This window comes from Ranitomeya imitator, chromosome 3, assembly GCF_032444005.1.
Source record: "Ranitomeya imitator isolate aRanImi1 chromosome 3, aRanImi1.pri, whole genome shotgun sequence".
Taxonomy (NCBI): domain Eukaryota; kingdom Metazoa; phylum Chordata; class Amphibia; order Anura; family Dendrobatidae; genus Ranitomeya; species Ranitomeya imitator.
Window position 1 is genome coordinate 629,049,503 of NC_091284.1, and position 24,380 is coordinate 629,073,882.

Below are 24,380 nucleotides of genomic sequence, written 5' to 3' on the forward strand. Positions count from 1 at the left end.
TAGTCCTAACATTGACACAGGCAGTAAAGCAATGATCTTACTGAAGCTTGAGGGGTCTTCAGGTCAAATGTGTGTTCAGCAGGCGTCTGGTCTGTGAAAGCTTTGTAAAACAGGGAGCAAAGCTTATCCTGGTAATAAAACAATTAATGCTCTGTTTCAGAAGCTGGAAAAAACCCACATTTTGCTTTTTTAGTGAAGGTCAAAATGCATGGCTATCCAATGTCATCTCACAATTGTTCTAAAGTACAGCTAGCCATTCTTGATAGCACTTCTGAGGACCCCTTTGGTTCACTTTCAACACACTGCTGCAATGGTTGTTTTTCATAGCTATCATCGTCCTCATCACTAGCACTCTGTCAGCCTCAGCCCCTGCCTGTGTCAACACAATTTTGCCCTTTACATCCACCGGCTGCTCATTCTCCTCTTCTTCCACTTTCCTCCTAGTTCAAATCCTTCACTCAAAAAGTCTTATGTCATGAATGAACTTGTGCAAGTGGCTGTTTTCCTCCATTCCTTGTTGCAATCCAGTGAGCATTTTTTTCAGTATTGATATGAGGAACATGTCACAGCTGATACCACAATTTTTGTTACTAAGAAATTTTATAGCCCCTTTCAAGGACTTCAGTAGGCAATACACATCCCTCATCAGCTGCCTATGGGAAATCTCAAAGTCTCTCTCAGGTTTGACTCCTGCATGATATCGTTCACAACTCACAGATGCTTCAACATATTGACAGTTTCGGCTCTGAAAATCTGTAAAAAAAAACTCAATGTAAACACACTTGAAGAGATATACAATCTCTATCGGACGGGCAGATTGATGGATTCTTAGTTGGCACATTCTTCAACCAGTAGGCAGTGTAACACAGAAGCAATAGAAGGAAAAACGTGCAAAGTTTTAAATGGAACTCAAATGAAAGATTATTTTTAGCATAAAAGTCATGCATTTAAGTAAACAAACATCACCCCAAGGTGTCCATAGCCTTTAACTATCTCAAATAGCTACTTTGTACTTGAATTAACTTGAAACCACTACGAGGTTTGCCATGATGTGGCAGTGGGCATCATACAGTCTGATCAGAATGTGAAACTAAGAATCACATGTTCAGTTATATAAATTGTTTCCTAGCGGCATTAGATCATTGTATCATTTTTGGAGGTGCTGTCCATTCTCTCTTTTTTTCAGCATATTGCATGATCTGTCTACCTGTATTGCATGATCTGTCTAGATCATGATCTACCTACTGAACCGCCACACAACCAGCTCTACCCTCATCTAGTGTATCCTCACCCAACCCCTGCAGACTGTGAGCCCTCAAGGGCAGGGTCCTACCTGTGTGCCTTGTTTTTTTTTTGCTCATGCTTAATGTATTTGTCTATATTTGCCCCATATTCACATGTAAAGCGCCATAGAATAAATGGCACTATAAAAATTTATAATAATAGTAATAATCATAATCTGTCCCTTTTTTTACTTTGGATGTGCACTCCTCCCATTTGGCACTGGTGATTTTTTATTAGCAGGAGACTGCAAATTAAAGGGTCTAGCCCCTTTTTGCTCTCACTGACGAGCAGGAAGAAGGTGAGTTTCAGTGCTTCTTTCATTTGGTGTGGGTGCTGTGTGGCGGCCATTGTTGCTGTGGTTTTGTGCTGGTTTGGCTGCACAGTCTGGAGTCATGGGGACTCAGTCTTGCAGCATGGGTGCAGTGGGGCACCAGGTCATCTACGTGCGGCTGTGGATCGTTAGGGCGGTAGGACCCACTACGAGGTTTGCCGTGACGTGGCAGTGGGCTTCATACAGTCTGATGAGAATGTTAAACTAAGAACCTTATATTCAGTTATATATATTTTTCCTAGCGGCATTCGATCATTGTTTGATTTTTGGAGGTGCTGTCCATTCTCTCTTTTTTTCAGCAACTTGAATGAATCCACCTGCACCTTTTATATGCTGACCTTATTTGTGTATGCAATAGCAAGTTTATAGAAATATTTCTTTATTTAGTTTATATTGGCATGATAGAATTACAAAGTTGGGGAGTTTTGTGAGCTGTACAATATATCCACACAACATTATTCCTGTTCTAATCAAACTTAAATATTCTCTATTTTTAAAGATAAACATGGTAAAAGCAAATTTATACACTTGTAACTAAGTGATATTTATGGTACCAGATTCAGATGACATGTACTCAGTTATCTGGAAAGGTCAGTATTTGGATGTATAATGTGTGCCTATATAACATTTTTAACAAAAGTACCAGCATATACTGTTGACACAATGCCTTAATGCATGCATATGCTCATGTCATACTCTAGCAATACCATCAGCATCCTCCTCACTCTTGAGAACAGGTACACATAGGTGTTCACTGGAAAATTTTCTTTTCCAACAAAATAACAGTTCAGCATGACCAAACAGAAAAAGACTCTTGACCCCCTACTAACCCATTGTTTTACAAATTTTAAATAATATTTCAAATATGAAATTGCTCTTCAATATAATAACTCCTGGCAATAAGGATTATCCATGCACTCTAGCAAAATACTATACCCCTTGTTAACATGGTAGTTTTTTATTTTATCTGAGGGCATAACATAGAAAAAATGTAAGCATAAATGAATAGAACTTTGTGTTTAATACATTCTATTTATATATCATGGTCATTTTTTATAAATGGCAGAATATTGAAGAAAAAAAGCATTATATAAGGCTATTGATGTCACAAAAGCAAAGCTCTTTCAACATTGTCACAACTAAAAGCAGTATTTGCATTATTTCTGAAGTGCATGTACAATATACTACAGCAAATTTGTACTTCTGAACACAGTAGACTGTTTTCATCTTCATTGTCAATCAAACGTCAATTAGTACTAATTTTCCATGGCAAAGCCTAGTTAGCAGCAAATGAAGCCTAATTTAAATTGTATCTGAGAAACTTTATTGAAGAATAAAAGGTCTATTTTTTTGTATAATTAGGTGTAGCTGGTACCAATTAATGTGATTCTCACGTGACAACTTGAATGGTTAATAATAACCTTTGTAAGGAACAGAACCCTCATTAAGGCAAATGACTTCATATTATTTAACCTGAATACAGTTCGGAGTCACTGTATAACATGATGTTAAACTGGTGTGCCTTGAAAACACAACCTTGAGTTTCCAAAGCACGGACTAAAGCGAGGTACAAAAACTATAGACAAATTTACACTGGCCAATAATTTTTCAGATTCTAATGTTAACAACACATTGTTCACGATAATTGTTGAGCGATGGAACAATGTGTCCAGCAGGTATATACAGATTATAAGTACTATAAGACTATTATAAAACTATAAGGTGCACCCCCATTTTCCTCCAAATTTTTGAGTAAAAAAAGTGCATCTTATTAGTCTGAAGAATATGGCACTCTTCGCAAATGTAATTGCCCTCTAGACTCCAAAGCATAAAAAAATAATAAAAAAATAATAATAGTCTTTATACTCACTTCACCATTCACCTCTCTGGCCCCTCAGCTCCTCACCACAATCCGTTTGGTCCTCATCACTTGTCTTCATTGGCGTTGGTAGCAGTTGCTAGGCCATTGCTTCTGGATTTGCTAGGTCCACAAGGGTTCTGCGCATGTGCCAGCTAAATTCTTGGCACATGCTATTACCTCAAACATCTTGGCATGTGTTGCAACATTTGTGGACACCCTTCCGGGCTGAGAAGACCGCAAAGCTTCAATCTAGCAGCCAAGACCCAGGGATTTCAAAACTGCTGTCACCGATCCAATGATGCAACGAGTAGTGTTGAGGAGCTAAGAGAACGGAGGCATCATTATTTTTTTACATTTTTTGTTATATTTTTTAACATTTTTATGGCCTTTTATGCTTCCGAAAAATTGTGGCCAGTGAAATTGAATTCTACTTGGAAAATTAAATTAGAATTCAATTCCACTCCAATTTGCTCGCATATCTCTACTACCAACCACAAAAAGCAAGCTCTCATATGTCTCATTTGAATAGAGAGTGCTCTGTTCTTAGAATCAGTGGAAATCCCAGTGGTGGGACCACAAGTGAAGAGAAAATTAATATGTATCCGTTTTCCTGATCTGGTAGTTAAATAAAGTTTTCAAAGGATTCAGGTTTTAACTACAGATTGGTGCTCTTACATTATTCTTAGAAATAGCCAGTGAGTCAACATGTTGTAAAGCACTTGCAATAAAAAAAACTCCAGTAAAAAGAAAACCCTTACCAATAAAACAATCATGTGAAAGAGCTTATGCTTCAAGTAGTTAAGCCAACATGAAAATCATTAGAATATTATTTTTATGTCAAACTTATCTATGGACTGTATTTAATAATAAACTGTACTATATTTGCTCTTTTTCAAAGTTATAGGATTTCCCAGCTAACTCTTGCATATTGTTACAGGGGAAGTTTATAAGGTACCATGTGCAGTACATAAAAATAACAATTTGACATGAGATGTCAGAGTTTTACCTTTAACCATACAACCTAAAAAGCGCTAACAAGCGACCAGCTTAGCAGCCTATTTAAAATTCATGACTCTCCTATCTTTAAGGCAATGAAAAAAATTGTAGTCTTTAAAATGATGAATTGTACTTCTGCACTAATGTGATAAGAGGCAAATAATGAAAATGTACATACTGGCAATTTTCAAAGTATCATATTTCTACAGTATTCCAGCCTTGTTAATACAATATGAAAGTCATTGTTAAATTTCAGATTTCATTTTATGCACAGAATGGAATACTAATGCATGGTAAACATGAAAAGGCAAAAATACACGTTTTCTAGACATCTGATTTGTGTCTCTGCTGAATATATATAGGTATGGAAACTAAAACCTTTCTAGATCAACACACTATATGGTATATTCAATTAAGACCAATATTTCTTACATAATTGGCAGGAAACACATTGGGCTACTGGATTCCTTACTAAAATTTTAGAAAAGTGGAAAAAGTGATTGAAAAACGACATTACATGCAAAAATTGCTACTCTTTAATGAAATTATTGTGGAGCAAGGTCCTGCATAAATGTTATTTGTTCTGTAGCAATCCGATAGATGCTACTATGAAGGCTCCGCTAGTGCCATATTGATGGAGCCGCATATTTTTTCTCTAGCAAAATGGTACTGGTGGCGGCAGTGCCAAAGCAGTAGCATCTATCACTTTCCGAATTATGCCACTGCGCAGTTGAGGTCGCACACGCCATTTTGATTAAGATAATTTTTTTCTCAAGAAATTTATAAGACTAAATTAAATGAAAATATGAATATTATAGATTATATCATGCTAGAGCACAGGCGCGTGCATAATGAATGTGTTTTTTTTCCAAACAATAAGATATGCAGTATGTGAAATAATGGCAAGTCAGTGAAAGATCAGTGACCTGTCATAAGCCATAATGATTAGTGATGAGTGAGCACTAAATTGCTCAGGTGCTCGTTGCTCGGGTAGAGCAAATTGGAATTCTCGGGAACTCGACCCGAGCAACGAGCCCAATGTAAGTCTATGGGAAACCCGAGTACGTTTACCACGATCCCCCCAGGGGTCCTTTTAAGGTTTGAAAATGTCTGAAAATGATGGAAACACTGCTAAAATGACACAGGAACATCATGAGGATCGCCCCTGAAAGCATTCCTGTCTCTTAGGTCAGAGTTTCATGCCATTTTTACAGGTGCACCCAAAAACATACAAAAACAAAACCAAAATGGATTTTGCTTGTATATAAAGCAAAATAATTTACCCCAGACCAAAATGTTCCTCCACCACTTGGGTTATGTTCACACGCAGCGTTTTTTATGTGTTTTCAACTTTAACATTGCTTTCAACCAATACAAATGCATTCACAAATGGAAATGTCATTGTAACATTTAACAACCCTAGCTGACCATGTGGTATGTGACACATAAGGAGACACATCTTGTTTAATTTATGAAGGAGGGACTCTTAAAGTCATGAAGCCGATTTTTAGAGGGGCATTAGGTGGCATTATTATTCTTAAATGGCCATTATTGAACATTGGGTCTCCTATGCTGCTATTGTCTATGCAGTGAGTGGCTGAGCTGATAAGAATTACAACGCACCTAAATACCCCTTTCATGAGAGGTACAGGAGGGCCTCCTGACAAAATATTGAATTGAATGCAAGGCCTGCCCTGCTATCAAGTCGTATGCTCCCCAATAAGCCTTTGAACCCAAATACTGGATGGCCACAGGAAAACCCACTTCACAGTCTTCAGTTGGTCGGGCCATACAGGTTCCCTATGCATTCAATGAAAGGGCCACCTTTTCCCAAATTTCCACACAACCCAATTCTGCCCTGGAAGAAACATGGAGGAGGGCCTCTTAAACAAAACTGTCCCATTTCCAAGGAGCGTGTCTCCTAGACTCGCACTGCCCATACACTCAGTGTATGGGCTGACCAACATTTCCCCATGGGAGTAAAACAATTTTTAAAAAAATTCTTGACAAACTAGCATTTACTGTTTTGAGCTAGGGTAACACACAAAATAAAGGATAATGGAAGCCTCAAAAGCACACTTTGTAGCCCACAGATAGATGAGGTGTGTCACGGAACTACCACACTGTAATTTTTTTTTTGTTTTAACCAAGATAGTGTATAGACCTAGGGTATTAGACAGACCAAAAATTGGAATGTGTGCATGGAAAAAAAACTATTTTTAGACCACAATATATAGGTTTCAATATATGGCCTGTAGTTTTAAAAATTTTCTAACCACAAAATACTGTATACACCAACCAAGGGTATCAGACCAAAAAATGGAATGTGTGTCTGAAAAGACAAGATTTGAAGACCACTGATAGGCCGGACGTGTGACTGAGATAACAGACTGTTCCAATATGTGGAAGGTATTTTTTTACATTTTTGAAAACCACAAAATACTGTATGCACCAAGGGTAGCAGTCTAGCAGACCAAAAATGCAATGTATCCCTGCAAAGGAAGTATTTGGACACCACAGATACACCGTGCATCTGACGGAGATAACAGAGTGATCAGAATGTTTTCTTGTTTTTTTTTTGGCCCACCAAAAATGTGTCCATAAGTAGGCTATGACATTAAAATAAAACATTTGGAGTACTAAAATTGTCCAAACATTTCCCCATGGGGGATACCTTTTTTCAAATATTTTATGGGCATCATAGACAACCTTTCCAAAACTTGGACTTACTGTAGCAGCACAAAACCCATTAACCATGGTGATCTAGTGGTGGCAAATAATGATATCTTGAGGAAGGCATTCTTAAAAACTAGGCCCAATTTTAAGTAGAGTGTCTCCTAGACTTGTAATGCCCATACAGTAAGTACATGGGCTGACAAACATTTCTCCATGGGGGTTAAATTTTTAAAAAATCTTTTATGGCCATCATAGACACGCTTGGCAAAAATTGGACTGGCTGCAGCAGCACAAAACCAATTAACCCTGGTGATCTAGTGTTGGAGATGAGGAAATATAAGATAAATTATACTGAAATAAAAGAATTGAATAAAAAATGTGACTTCATCTATGAAAGAAAATAAAAAAAGGAAGGGGTGAACACAGGTTTATAAATATGAAGCCAGAATGTGTCCAACGAGATATGTTTGTCCCTAGCAACAGCTCAGGCAGGGCTATGAATAAACATATAATAAAAAAGTCTTTGAATAATTTTCTATTGTAGAGGTATACACTGCCTCATTAGAGAACTGTCCAGAGCTATGAAAAATGGAAAATATAATAATAAATGGGAAGAAGATACGTACATCTCCTTTTTATGAAGATTTCCTCTGCGGGAGTAACATTTCTTTTGGTTTCAAAATGGTAACGGCCGTCTTATAGACACTTTTGCCAAAAAATTGCACTGGTGTATCAGCACAGAACACGTTAAACCTGGTGATCTAGTGGTGGGGAATGAGGAAACATTGATGAAGGCCTTATTAAAAATTAGGCCAAATGTAAAGATGCGTGTCTCCTTGACTTGTAATGCCCACACACTAAGTGCATGGGCTGACAAACATTTCCCCATGGGGGATACAGTTTTAAAAAACTATTTATGGGTATCTTAGACCCCCTTGCCCAAAAATTGAATGGCTGTAGTGGCATACAACATGTTCACCATGGAGATCTAGTGGTGGAGAATGAGGAAACATTGATGAAGGCCTCATTAAAAACTAGGCACAATACACACTAGTGCATGGTTTGTGTACAAAGTACAAGATGAGCGGATGAGCAAGATCCCGGGCCTGTGGCCGAGCTAGTGTGCAGGAGCAGGCCCCTCAAATACAACCTAGACAGGTACAGCAGCCCCAAGGACACCGGCCAGCAGTCAGATCTCAGTAGCCAGCGCCTGAGCCTTTGCTCGCCAGAAGAGGGTGCCAGAGAGGTATGCCGGCAGCAGCAGCAGAGGGACCATCGCCCGAGGTTCTGCAGGTGTCAGCTGGACTTGCTGAAGTGTCTATAGGGGAACAGGGAGACCATAGGCGTGACTTCCATGATATCGGGGTGAACACCTGGCAGACTATCGAAAGCTGGCACCTCTGGAACCAAGATTGCTCTTGTGACCTACCATATCAAGCTGGAGTCCCGACCACAGTGGGCCCTGTACCAGTGTCATGGCGACTTCAACCCCACAGTGGGCCTTCTGTACCAGCATGAAGAAACCATTGGGAAGGAGCAGGCGTTTGATGGAACCATGTTGTTTTTACCAAAAAGAGTAAGGTCACCGAGGTGTTCAGCCAAACTCGACATGGAGAGAACATGCGGATAACAATCACCCTGACCAACGAGCTTCCACCCACCTGCTTCCATTTCTATAACATCATTTTCTGAAGACTCCTGGAGATTATGGATATGAAGCAGATAAGACGCAACTATTACAACCCGAGCGACGCCACCGAAGTCAGAGCCCACCGACTCGCTATCTGCCCGGGGTTTTCCTCCTCCATTCTCCAGTACGAGTCCTGCATCATGTTGAGCATTGATGGCAACCAAAAGTCCTCAGGAAGGAGACTATGCATGTCATCATGAGCAGCCTCTACTCCTCGTGTGGCCCTCAGAGGTTCCAGGACGCCTGCTGCAAGGAGATGATCGGACAGATCGTCCTCACCAAGTACAACACTAAAACCTACCGTATAGATGAGAGCACCAGGAACATGACTACAGCGTCCACCTTCAAGAAGGCAGACAGAAGCGACATCATTTTTGTGGACTACTATAAGAACCAAAACAATGAATAAGTGCTAGACATGATCCAGCCGCTAGGAGGCCCAAGCCCGGAGCCACAGACGGAACCATCATACTGGTGCCAGAGTTCTTTAACCTAACAGGTCTGACCGACAGAATGTAAAACGACTTCAACATCATGAAAGACATGGCCGTTCACATCTGCTTACCACCAGAACAGAGGGAGCAGAAAGTTGGGAAGTTCATGAACTACATACACAAAGATGAAAACGTTCAGAAAGAGCTATGTGACTGGGGGCTGAATTTCAATAACGAACTCCTACAGTTCGAAGGGAGATTCACAACTCTGGAAAAAAATCCTGCAAAAAGACAAATCTGCTGAATATAATCCACAGTTTGCTGATTGGTTGCGAGAGCTGAGGTCCCGTCCTGATCAGCACCCGAGATATGAATAATTTGCTGCTCTTTTACACCCTCAGAAATTAGAATGGGGTGAACGCTCTTCTGCAGAACATGTTCAAGATCACTCAGCAAATGTGCATCAAGATGAACAGGGCGGTGATGGTTGAAGTCGAGGACTATTTTGGGGTTTTGGTGAATTTTTGAAAAAACAAAAAAAGTTTTGAACAAGGCTAGCAGACAGAACTATGCAACTTATGCCTGCGAAGCTACGATTTTTCCACCACAGATACACCAGGCCTCAGCCTCACATAGCAGACTCTATAAAATATTTTGTGGGTTTTTGGTGAATTTAAAAAAAAAAGAGGAGAACAAGACTAGCACACAGAGCTATGCTAGGTATGCCTAAGAAACTACGATTTTTCCAACACAGATACACCAGGCCTCAGCCTGACATGATACTACTAGACCCACACTAACTAATAAAAGTAAGAATCTGACCCTATCTCAGCAGCAGCTCTCCCTACACTAGCTGAGTCCGGAGCAGAATGCAGTGAGCAGGGCGGCGCCAGGTCTCTTATAATCCTGATGATGCTGTGCGGCCAGCCAATGACTGTAATACCGTATCATTTTTTAACCTTCGTCCGGCTGAGTAGGTACAATTGTAACTATTCCTTTTTAAAATTGCAATAACTTTTTTTTCTAAAAGCCGTAGAGGGCTGACATTTTGTGACATCTCTGCAGTTTTAGTCCAGAATATATTGGCCAAATTCCCCATAGTTTGTAAGCTTGCGAGCAGGGCCCTCACTCCTCCTGGTATCTGTTTTGAACTGTATTTCTGTTATGCTGTAATGTCTATTGTCTGTACAAGTCCCCTCTATAATTTGTAAAGCGCTGCGGAATATGTTGGCGCTATATAAATAAAATTATTATTATTATTATTATTATTATAAAATATATATGAAGGTACAATTGTACCTCTGCAGCCTGTTAACGTTGTAAAATTATGCAGCCTGACGAAGGTTAAAGTCGTATATATTTCCTTTTCAGGCATACATTGCATTTTTTTGTCTGCTAGCCTTGGTCTTTACAGTATTTTGTGGTTTAAAAAAAAAAACTGTTTCAATATGTGGCCTGGTTTTTTTTTTAACCACAAAATACTGAGTAGACCAAGGCTTGCAAACAAAAAAATGCAATGTATGCCTGCAAAGTGAGGATTTTGAAACCACAGATACACCAGGCATCTGTCGGACATATCAGACTGTTTCAATATGTGGCCTGTCTGTTATACAGTATTTTGTGGTTTAAATAATAATAAAAAAAAAACAGGCCACATATTGAAACAGTCTGTTACCTCCGTCAGACACCCAGTGTATCTGTGATATCTAAATCTTCGCTTTGCAGATATACATTGCATTTTTGGTCTGCTAGCCTTGGTCTACAAGGTATTTTGTGATAAAAAAAATTTTAAAGCAAAAAACAGGCCACATATAGAAATAGTCTGTTATCTCCGTCAGACGCCCGGTGTATCTGTGGTGTCAAAATCCTCAGTTTGCAGGCATACATTGCATTTTTTTGTTTACTAGCCTGGGTCTATACAGTATTTTGTTGTTTCAAATAGTTTTTTTGAAAAACAGGCCACCATATTGAAACAGTCTGTTACCTCCGTCAGATGCACGGTGCATCTGTGGTGTCAAAATCCTCACTTTGCAGGCATACAATGCATTTTTGGTCGGCTAGCCTAGGTCTATACAGTATTTTATGGTTCAAAAAAACAGGCCATATATTGAATCAGTCTGTTACCTCCGTCAGATGCACGGTATATCTGTGGTGTCCAAATTCTCGCTTTCCAAGCATACATTGCATTTTTTTGTCTGCTAGCCTTGGTCTATACAGCATTTTGTGGTAATTTTTTTTTTTTAAAAAGCCAGTTTGTTATCTCCACTAGATGCCCGGTGTATCTGTGGTGTCCAAATCCTGTCTTTGCAGGCATACATTCAACTTTTTGGTCTGCTATCCTTGGTCTATACAGTATTGGGTGGTTCAAAAAAGCCACACATTGAAACAGTCTGTTATCTCCGTCAGACACCTGGTCTAAATGTGGTCTCCAAATACTTGCTTTTCAGGCATACTGATCACATATAGGTTTTCTCAAAATTAATCCATTTGTATTGAACTTTTAAAAGATTTCTGTAGTCCCTTTAAAATGGACAAGGCAAGGGACAGGGAAGTGGATTTGATGCTGATGGTGCATGCAGAGGACGAGGCCATGGCCAAGCTGAAATTGGTCAACAACAAAGACCCACATCTTCTCGTTCGACCTACCGGTCCGATTGTCTAGGGGACCGCAGCTCACCACTATTGAAGCAAGAGCAGTGTGAAATGGTTGTTGGATTGATAGCAGATAATGCTTCCAGTCACTTAGCCACCACCACGTCTTCCACGCGGTCAAATCTGAGTAACCATGAGTGTGGGCCGCATATAACTTACCCTGATCCTCCTGCCCACACTTGGACACTCCGAGGTGCTGTTCAGTTTTGCCTTTAAGGATTCCAACTCTCGGCCGGTCAACTTGAAGTTGGGCCATATGAGATTGCATGTAATGATACCCAAAGATTTGAAAAGCCATGGACACACAAAGGTGATGGTGTGAAACTGTCACAAGAGGTGGACGATGATGAGACGCATTTGCCAGAAAGTCAGGAGGAGGAGCAGGGTGCGGATGTGGAAGACGAGGTGGTGGATGACATAGTAACTGACCCAACCTGGCAGGAGGACATGCAGAGCGAGGACAGCAGCACACATGGGGAAGGAGGCATAGCACCTCAACAGGCAGGAAGATGCAGTGTGGTAGGCTCAGAAAGAAGGTGTGCATCCGTTCCCCATAACACCAAGATGAGGGAAGTTGTCATTCCTGTTAGATCTTCCCGAGTCTGGTTATTTTTTAAAGAGTCTCACGATAACCCCAAACATGCCATTTGCAGGACATGCCAAGCCGGCATCAGCAAGGGTAGCAAACTACCAGCCTGACCACCATCAGCATGATCAGGCACATGGCAGCAAAGCACCCGACTTTATGGGCTGAATGCCATGTTCCAGGAACACTGTCTGCAGGTGACACGACTGCTTTTTCCACTTTTTTGCATGTTTTGCCGTTCACTGTGCATGTGAAGATGCCTGTAGCCCTGCTCTTGTTGTTGCCCACAGTCAAGCAGCACCATCATCAAGCCCATCCACATCCTTGACCCAGCACAGTATTCAGTTGTCTATACCCCAGTCATTGGAACGCAAGTGGAAATACCCAGCCAATGCCCCACAGGCCACAGTCCTAATTTCTAACAGTTCTCTTCTGCTTGCACTCAAAATGTTGCCTTTTAGGCTTGTTGAGATAGAAGCTTTCCGCAACCTGATAGCGGCGGCCGTCCCAAGGAACTCGGTCCCCAATCACCACTCTTTCTCCTGGTGTGCCATATGGGTATTCACCAGCATGTGTCCCACAACCTTACCCGTGCCCTCAACAATTCTGTTACTGGGAAAGTCCACCTAACCATGGACATGGGGACAAGTGCTTGTGGCCAGGGACGGTACATCTCACTGACAGCACACTGGGTTAATGTAGTGAAAGCCGGGACCCAGTTGGACCTTGGGATGGAACACATCCTCCCCACACTGAGGATTGCGGGCACTACGGCAATCAGGGTTGCCCCCATAGTCTACAGCTCCTGCACCTCTTCCTCCTCCTCCTCTTCAGCCTGCATCTCTGAAATCAACTCATCAGTCAGAAGCTGGAAGCCCTGCAGCACTGCCTCAGCCAAGCAGCAACAGGCTGTGCTGAAGCTAATCTGCATAGGTGACAAACCGCACAATGCAGAAGAGTTGTGGACAGCGCTGAAAGAACAGTCAGATATTTGGATGACACCACTGAACCTACAGCCAGGCATGGTTCTGTGTGACAATGGTCGGGACCTGGTGGCAGCTCATAGGCAAGGTGAGCTCACACTCTTACCTTGCTTTGTCCATGTGCTTAACCTCGTGGTTCAACATTTTCTGGAAAGCTACCCGGAGCTGCCGGATCTGCTAGTGAAAGTATACTGTCTGCGCATATTAGAAAGTCAGCTACAGCTTCAGCTGCCCTTGCCGTGCTGCAGCAGCGTTTGCAGCTTACAGCTCTCCGACTGGTGTGCGATGTCCCCATGCACTGGAACTTTATGCTGCATATGTTGGAAAGGATTTGTGAGCAGAAGAGGACAGTTGTTGACTGCCAACATTAACAAGGCTGTCAATATTCAGTTCAGACTCCACACATAACACCTCAGGAGTGGGCATGGATGTCAGACATATGTACCATCCTAAAAAACTTTGAGGACTGCACCAAGATAGTGAGCGGTGATGATGACATAATTAGTGTCACCATCCCACTTCTCTACATTCTGAAAACCTCTCTGCTCACAATTAAAGATGATGCATTGCAGGCAGAGAATGAGGACATGGATCAAGGAACCATACAGGGGGATTACATTCAGCCCTGCCTCATGTCTTCCTAATGTGGATGGGTAGGCAATGAGGAGGAGGAAGAACAGGAGCTACTTTCATGCTCTATAGATGATACTACAAGCACAGCTGTCATACCGTCTGATCGTACAAACATCCTCCATGATTCCTCTGTGCCTTTTAATTATTGGGTATCCAAGCTGGACATGAGGCATGAACTGGCTCTCTATGCCTTGGAGGTCCTGGCCTGCCCTGCTGCTAGCGTTCTGTCCGAGCAGTTTTTAGTGCCGCAAGTGGAATTATAACAGATAAGCGCATCCACCTGTCAACTGAAAATGCTGACAGGCTGACTCATAAAAATGAACAAGTGCTGGATTGGGAAAGACTTCTGTACACCACGAAATGAAAACAGCGAAACATAACCTCTAATACATTGTCTTTTTTGTGGAGGTGTATTCTCATGCACCTCTTCACAACCAGACATTAGTATACGCTTCCTGATTTGGTCTGTTTGTTGTTATCCTCCTCCTGATCCTCATCATCCACAACCAGCAGAACACCAGGGTGAATGGATTACGTGATGTCAAAGTCACAATTTTTTTGTGCAAGGGTGTTTCTATGATACCCGTTACTAATTGGAAACCAAAACAAATGTTTCTCCCACAGGGGAAATGTCATAAATAAGAAATGTATATCTCTTATTCCCATTTATTCTTATATCTTCCATTTTCCCTATCTCTGGACAGTCCTCTAATGAGGTAGTGTATACCTCTACAATAGAAAATAATTCAAAGACTTTTATATTATATTTTTGTTTATTGCCCTGTCTCTGAGCTGTTGCTAGGGACAAACATATCTAGTTGGACTCATTCTGGCTTCAAATCTATGAAACTGTGCTCGCCCCTTCCTTTTGTTATTTACTTTCATCGGTGGATTCACATTTTTAATTTATGTGTTTGATTTCATTATGGTTTATCTTTATGTCTCCTCATTCTCCACCATTAGATCACGAGGCTTAACTTCTTCTGTGCTGCTACAGGCTGTCCATTTTTGGCAAGGTTGTCTATGATGCCCATAGTATAGTTTTTTAAAATGTACCCCCTTGGGGAAAATTTTGTCAGCCCATGCACTGCGTGTATGGGCATTACAAGTCTAGGAGACCCACTGCTTTACATTGGGCCTAGTTTTTAATGAGGCCTTCAGCAATGCCTCCTCCACCACTAGATCACCAGGCTTAACATCTTCTGTGCCGCTACAGGCTGCCCATTTTTTTGGCAAGGGTGTCTATGATGTCCATAGTATATTTTTAAAAAATGTATTCCCCTTGGGGAAGTGGTTGTTAGCCCATGCATTGCGTGTATGGGCATTACAAGTCTAGGAGACCCGCTCCTTTAAATTGGGCCTAGTTTCTAATGAGGACTTCCTCCACCTCTCATCATTTTCCACCACAAGATCACCAGGGTTCACGTGTTTGGTGCTACAGATAGTCAATTTTTTGGCAAGGGTATCTGTGATGCCCATAGTATATTTTTTAAAAATTTAACCCCCATGGGGAAATGTTTGTTAGCCCATGCACTAAGTGTATGGGCATTATGAGTCTAGGAGACCCTCTCCTTTGTAATGGGACAGTTTTTTTTTATTAGGCCCTCCTCCAATGGGGGATTGAGGTGCTTGCATCTTTGGGTCAAGGTCGCCCTTGCATTCAATGCATAAGGAAACAGTATGGCAGGACAAACTGAAGAATGTGAAGTTGGTTATCCTGTGGCCATCCATACCTGGGTTCAAAGGCTTATTGGGTGCATATAATTTGATAGCAGGGCAGGCTTTGCATTCAATGCAACATTTTGTCAGGAAGCCATCCTGTACCTATCATGAAAGGGGTATTGGGGTGCATTGTAATTGTTGGCAGCCCAGCCACTCACTTCATAGGCAATAACAGCATAGGAGACCCACTGTTTAATAATTGCCCTTTAAGAATATTAATGCCGCCTGATGCCACTCTAAAAATTGGCTTTGTGACTTTAAGTGTCCCTCCTTCAGAAATTAAACAAGATGTGTCTGCTTATTTGTCACACACCACATGGCCAGCTAGGGTTGTTAAATGTTACGATGACATTTCCCAGAGAATGCATGTGTATTGGTTGAAAGCAATGTTAAAGTTGAAAAACGCATCAAAAACATTGCTTGTGAACATAGTCCAAGTGGTGGTGGAACATTTTTGTCTGGGGTTAATTATTTTGCCTTATATACAAGTCATTAGCCTGGAAAAGATATGCCTTAACATATTTCTCAGCCAAATACATTTTGGTTTCGTTTTTGTTTGTTTTTGGGTGCACCTGTAAAAAGGCGTGAAACTTTAGCAACATTGCTTACAGCTGTGACCTAGGAGTCAGAAATGCTTCCAAGGGTGATCCCCATGATGTTCCCATGTCATTTGAGCTGTGTTTTCATCATTTTCAGAAGTTTTTAGACCTTAAAAGGACCCCCAGGGGATCACAGTAAAAATACACGGGTTTTCGATAGACTTACATTGGGCTCGTTGCTCGGGTCAGGTACATGAGTATTCCAATTTGTTTGACCCGAGCAACGCGCACCCGAGCATTTTAGTGCTCACTCATCACTAGGAGAAGCCAATCCCCAGTCCACAGTGCATGTGAAGATGCCTTGTGCCCTGCACCTGCTGTTGCCCACACTCAACCAGCATCATCATCAAGCCCGTCCACGTCCTTGTCCCAGTGGCACGCATGGCTGACATTATGTTGCGCTGCATTTCCTGTGAACCTTGATTTATAAAATTTTCAATGACACAAAGTACAACCCAGCTCAGGCAGGGGAACAATGGCAAAGTTCTAGGACAGTTTTCTCAGACCCTCCCATCATGCCACCACAGAGGCAAGGGGTGCTGTCACAAGAAGTGCAATGTTTTGGAAGATGCTGAGGGAGTACCTTGCTGATCGTACAAACGTCCTCCATGATTCCTCTGTGCCTTTTTAATTATTGGGTACCCAAGCTGGACACGTGGCATGAATTGGCTCTCTATGGCTTGGAGGTCCTGGCCTGCCCTGCTGCTAGTGTTCTGTCAGAGCGGGTTTTTAGTGCCGCTGGTGGACTTATAACAGATAAGCTCATATGCCTGTCAACTGAAAATGCTGACAGGCTGACACTTATAAAAATTAAAAAAAGCTGGATTGGGAAAGACTTCTGTACATCACCGAATGAAAGCAGTGAAACATAACCTCAAATACATTGTCTTTTTTGTGGAGGTGTATTCTCATGCACCTCTTCAAAACCACACATGGTCCTTATCATCCACAACCTTACGAACACCAGGGTGAACATATTCCGTGATGAAAAAGTCACTCATTTTTAGTGCAAGTTTGTTTCCATGATGCCTGTTAATAATTTTAAACCAAAAAAACTTTACTCCTCCAGGGGGAAATGTTTGTGAGCCCACACACTTAGTGTATGGGCATTACAAGTCTAGGAGACCCGCTCCTTTAAATTGGGCCTAGTTTTTAATTAAGCCTTCCTCAACGTCTCATCATTCTACACCACTAGATCACCAGGGTGAAAATGTCCCTTTCTGCTGCAGCCAGTCAATTTTGGGCAAGGGTGTCTATGATCCCCATAAAATATTTTTTTAAAATGTACCCAAATGGGGAAATGTTCGTCAGCCCATGCACTTAGTGTATGGGCATTACAAGTCTAGGAGACCCGCTCCTTTACATTTGGTATAGTTTTTAATGAGGCCTTTAGCAACGTTTCATCATTCTCTGCCACTAGATCACCAGGGTTAACGTGTTCCTTTCTGCTACAGCCAGTAAATTTTTAGGCAAGGGTGTCTATGATCCCCATCAGGGGACAGCTCTAATCCTCTCAGGAATCGCATCAAGGTATCTAATCCCCATTACTATCCTATACAAGCACGCAGATCTGTGATGGACAGGTTCCAAACTGTCATGGAAACACAGCTGAGGCTTCTCTCTGAGACTACCTCTGATGCACGCTTACATAATAGTAATCTTAAACCTAAACTGCAACGGGCATTACGAGAATTACGTGACAATGATAATCTTGTCATTAAAAACGCCGATAAAGGCGGCTCCGTTGTAGTTATGGATAAAAATAACTATATAGCTTGGGTTGACAAAATGTTATCCGATTCCGCTGTATACAAATGTTTATCTGCCAATCCCACTCCATCTATCAGGGATAAAATCTTTGGAATTATTGATGAGGGCTTTAGTCTGGGTTTTTTCAACAAAAAAGAAAGTGATTACCTCAAGGTTGCGACTCCTATTACCCCAGTACTATACGCTTTGCCTAAAACGCACAAAAATGTATTTCCTCCACCTATGAGACCGATTGTCTCAGGTATTGGGTCTCTGGGTGAGAGACTGGGGGAGCGGCTCGACCAGCTCCTTCAGCCTCTCGTCCGGAGAACACCTGGCTATCTCAGTGATAGTACAGATGTACTTAATGTTATGAGAGATCTCACATGGCAGACTGACTTCTCTTGGATCACTTCAGACGTTGTTTCATTATACACGTCTATACCACCTGAGATAGCACTCTATGCATTGAAATTTCACATGGAAAAATATAGTGATTTTCCCTCAGATCTTCAATCTTATGTAATGGAAGTTACTCAATTCCTTATCACTACAAATTTTTTTTGCTTTAATCAAATCTATTACATGCAAATTAGTGGTGTTTCAATGGGGGCCAAGTACTCACCTTCTCTTGCCAATTTGGTTATGAGTTGGTGGGAGGAGTCTTATATTTACAATGTTGAGAATCCATTTAGGGATTACATATTTTGGTACGGTAGATATATCGATGATATCATATTGATTTGGAATTCCGATGTATCTACCGTGCACAAACTAATTGAATACTTTAACAACAATCCCTTCAACCTTAGTTTCACTGCTCGTCAGGAACACACATGCATAGAGTTTTTGGATCTAAAACTTAAAGGTGTGAGTAACTCTCCTGTAGTCACAACCACATTTAGAAAAATTACAGCAGGGAATACAATCTTAAGAGCTAATAGTCATCATCCCAAACATACAATTAAAAGTATACCTGTAGGTGAAATGATCAGAGCAAAACGCAATTGCAGTACCCAGGAGGACTATGCTAAAGAAGTTGAGGACATTAAAGGTAGACTCACACAGAGAGGTTATAGTAAATGGTGCCTACAAAGGGCAGAAAAAATAGTTGACAAAAAACCCCGGTTTAAATCCCAACAAAATAAAACAGCATCTCCCACCAATCCCATTACTCTGGTTTTCCAATACAGCAATCAATTTGCTTCTATAAGCAAATTGATCAGAAATAATCTAACTATTTTAAGAGAGGATCCTGACATCGCTGCTGTACTTAAACATGGATGTAGAATCGTATCTAGAAAAGCACCATCCTTAGGTAATAGCCTCTCCCCCAGTTCCCTCAATATGCCCCATGTACAACCTTCCAATTGGCTCAGTATAAAGGGCTTCCATAAATGCGGTGCCTCAGTATGTAAAACCTGCAAATTTGCACAGAAGCGTTCCGATTTCACGGACGCGAATGATCAAAATACATACCAAATTAAAACATTCCTTAATTGTAACACCAACAATGTAGTTTACATAATGGAATGCACGATTTGTCATCTTAAATACGTTGGGAGCACCATACGCCCGTTGAAAACTAGAATACGCGAGCACATTTATGATATAGATAATGCTAATATCCATAGAAACATATCTCAGGTGTCACAACATTTTATTAATTTCCATCAATCCAATCTTGATTCCCTCAAGGTCTATGCAATTGAAAAAACGCACAGACCTTTTAGAGGAGGGGACATTGAGGTAACACTGAGAAACAGGGAAACATGGTGGATATTCAAATTGGGAACTAGACTACCGAATGGCCTCAACAAGAGAAGGGATATCATGCTTTTTTATTAGTTCTATTACTCCCTATACGTACCTTATTTCTTTTTAATGTCTTCTCTGTATCGGCACACTATGTGTGCACGTGCCGGCTCGCTCATATACGACGTTGTGTCATTCGGTACATACGATCATTTAGCTCTCCCCCCTTTTTTTTTTTTTCCTCTTGCATAGTTTGTCACTTTTGCGACGTACCTTATTAAACATTCATTAGTGTTACAGCCTCTATGGTTTTCACCTTTCCTATGCAGTTACCTGTCTATTGCTTCTGTAGGGTATCTGAGCTATTATATGTACATATTGGAGCCTGCGAATTCTCTAGTAAGCAGATTTTCCTATTGTTTTTTATTTTTCTATACTACATTGCCATATTATTCTTATGCCCACGCTATGCTTATGCGCAATATGCTCCCTACAGTTATTTATTTATTTAGTTACTTTGTTTATTTATTATATCATATTTGTGTTTACATATATACTTTTACAGGTTTTGGATTTGTCAAATTATCTAGAGCAATTTGTTCACCTTTTCCTTATGTGATGGCATCTCCTAATATTGATCAAGGTGAATGCATGCGGATTATCCTATGAAGTGTTCCTCTCTGGATTTCGTTCAAGTTCTGCCTTTTTCCATCTCAAGAAAAATTCACCATCATGTAGTTTGCGTATTCATGTAATCTCGGACATTGTCTTTGCATAAAATTACTAATGCTATATGATTAACTAGATTTGTTGTGTTCCACATATTCTCGTTCTATGTATAGCCAAAGTATATATGTGTATTTTTTTGGTTCTTTTTTTTTTTTCTTTCTCTCTATGCCTGTTCCGTGAACTTTTTGTCTCATGTGGCCAATTGGTGGTTCACATTTACCATCAGGTGTTTTTACTCCTAGTAGATCACTTCTCCACCTGATTATTGCACCGGTGTGTTCACCGGATGCTAACATAAAAAGCACGGAACAGGCTATACACTAGATATCATGATTAAGGGTGCTGTGCCACCTGAAACTCGTAGATAGTGCTTTTATCTATATTGTGCTGATGTTTTATCCTCTGCTTCTAACATGAAGTGAATAAAGTACCAAGTTTTTACTTTTCACTACCTCGTCGAGCTGGAATTCTTCTTTTGTTCTCTGGTGTCTGATAGACACCTCTCTATTACTAACCCCAGGGCTTAATGTAAGCTGAGATTTTTGACAAATCAAAGCTGTCATCAATTCCAATACCATTTACACGATTTCCAATGCCCTAGGAAATCGGGAAGAGCCATGCAAAGCACCAAAATCTAGTGAATGTGCCAATTCTGACGTGGCTGCTTGCTGATGTTTTTAGGCTGGGAAGGGCCCAATTTCCATGGAACTTCCCAGCCTGATAATATAAGCCAGCATCTGTCTCCTTTACCTTTGCTGGCTATCAAAAATGGGGACCTCACGTAATTTTTTTCATTTAATTATTTATTAGCTTAATACATGTACAGTACACTACACATGCAAAACACTGATTATGTATGTCTATGGATATCTATCTATCTATCTATTTAATGTGAGAGGGTCACTGGTAAAATATTAAAGCTGAGATATGTGTCACTGAGAATCTTAGCTTCAGTGAAATGAACTTGGAGAAATGTTCCAGCACATTATGTGCTGAAAGGGGTTAATCGGCCATACTATGGGCTAAGTTTCTTATGAACAGTGAAGAGTCCAAGACTTAATTCGTTAGAGGTCTCACGGTAATGGGAAAATAGCCATCCATTGTCCTATATTCACTGAACAGATGGACTACAACCTAGGGAGTTTCAGTTTGTATAATAGCCTATCCGGCCTGCCATGTAGACTATCAATGTTCATGTCCCGTGACAATAAATGGAGTACTGGGGTCTGGACTCTTGGACTCTGGGAGTTCGATGACCCTGGGAAGGGCCACATTACCCCTCCATGTGATCAATGGAAAGCTTATGGGCATTCGCTGCATTCACGGAGGTGCCAAGGAATCTCCTGTTGCAGAGTAACCATAGAGATGAACTGTGGCACTGAGCCTCATGAAGTTGAGGTAGTTAAATACCTACTACATCCAGTTATAATAGAATGGGACATTAGCTTATTCTGGGAGACAGTTTGACCATGAAAAATACACATTGCAGTCGGAAGTGGATAAATTCCCCCTGTGTGTCCTTGCTAGCGACAAGGACGAGACGGTGACCCATGAAGCCTATGTTACTGAGTTAGGGGTGTCTGGGGGGAATTTTAGCACTGCTCAAATGAAGGACCTTACATCAATAAGGGCATTTGATAATGTTAATGTTCTAAATTAAGTTGTTCAAGAGCCAGTGGCTGACACCAAGTTTCCACAGTTTACGGTAAATGAGGACTTGCTATATAAGGTTATTAAACTGAGGGGGAGGTGATAGAGTAACTGTTAGTACCAGGGCCATATTGGCATAGGATTGTAACGCTGGCCCATTTTCATGTCTTGGTTGGGCATCTGGGCATAGATAAAATCCAAGAGCAGATCCTTCAGAGATTCTACTGGCATGGATGTCACAGAGAGATTGTTAACTATTGACAGTCCTGTCCCACCTGCCAGGTAGCTGCTCCAGTCTCTCACTTCTGTAGTCCCAGAGTTTCTTTATCCATAAGAGAGGTCCTATTTTAGGTAATTGCTATGGATCTAGTCAGACCCCTGGTTATGTCCACCAGGGGGCACCAAAATATCCTGGTAGTTATGGACTACACAACACAGTGACCAGAAGCGGTAACACTGAGAAACTCTTCCATCAGGTGTATAGCTAAGAGCTAGTCAATATTTTGAACTTGATGTGGGAGTTGTGCTAGGTCCTCCAGATTATGCAACTCTGCACATCAGTTGTCACAAAGTGACTGTCCAAGCGTGACACGACCCAACGGGTGGTCGGTCACAAAGCAGTGAAACTCACAAGGGAACACCGAGGACACTTTAACAATGGTGGACCCTGCAATAGGGAACGGGGAAATGGACACCTCCTGCACTCTCCAAAGGATGTGCCCTGATCTCCCTGAGATGCCTATAGAGGTTTTTTCAACCTGTCGCCGAGCAGGATAACTAAGCCCTCGCTTGTCCTGCACCTATCCCTAACTAGGGAATTGGCAGGTGAGAGTACTGGTCCCACCGCTGCAGTAATACAGCACAGAGGAAGATAAAGACAACAAAGGGACAAAGAAACAATAACACCACACTTAGCTTTCTTTGCTGCAATGCACTGCAAAGCAGAGTAAGGTACCATATAAGAAATCAGCTGAAGAACCACATTACTCAGCCAGCTCTTTCTCCATCCATGTTGATCACCAGAAGGACCTGTATAACCAACAGTCAGCTGATGCATCAGGTGACCTTATGAAGGATGGTGGGAGTGGTCACCATCAACATCAGCTGATCCAGCAGCAATTCAATGCAATGCAATAACACCAGCAGCCACCGGGGGGAAAACTGCATTAACCCCCGATGACCAGAAAGGAAAAAAAGGTTTTAATCAGAGGGAAACCAGATCTTCCACAGATCCAAACATGGATTGTGACATCGGTGTACCATCCATAGATAGATGGCCTAGTGGAGAGGTTCATTAAAACCCTTAAGATTATGCTCTAGAAGGTCAGGGAAAAGCATGGCCGAGACAGGGTTTGCCTACTCCCGTATCTGCTCTTTTTATTATGGAAATTCCACAGGTCTCCATGGGTTTTTCTTTATTTAAGTTGTTATATGACAGACACCCTCGGGGACTTTTGAATACTGCAAGGAGACTTGGGAAATAGAGGATACACCACACCAAAGTATCATCAAGCATGTGGCCTGGATGCAGAAAAGGATTGCGGAGGTGATGCATGTCATGTCTGCATAGTTGCTGGCTTATATGGTATCCCCACTCACCTATTGCCCAATAGTGTGGTCATTCCACAAATTATTCTAAACTTTGCTGTCAGTTCATTCACAGTCTAGTGTAAATTATGCAGTTATTCAGTCCTGAACCTAGTGAACTACCACTATTATCTGCATAAGATCAGTCCATAGTATATTGAATACAACTCAGTCACTCAGTCGCCAGTCTAGTATAAATTCTGCAGTTGTGTATTCCATAGTCTAATGTAAGCAGTGGTTAGTTCACTTGCAAGCAGTGGTTAGGCTGGTTTCACAATTGCATCTGTGTGCCCAGCATTTCATCGGCATACATCCACATGCATCCTGCGTACATATCTTTAACATGGGGTACGCAGGGACATGTGCTTGCATGCCTTCGCCTGTGAATGCGTAAGCATGTGTCATTTCGCGGTGTGCATCGGGGAGCTGCTAATGCAACATGTTGCATTTTTTGAGGTGTCAA

General features: G+C 41.4%; 1 pseudogene; it reads left to right on the forward strand.

Annotated features, from left to right (window-relative positions):
* Positions 1–8,396: 8,396 nt before the first annotated feature.
* Positions 8,397–9,800, forward strand: LOC138671704 (piwi-like protein 1 pseudogene; annotated as a pseudogene).
* The last annotated feature ends 14,580 nt before the right edge of the window (positions 9,801–24,380 follow it).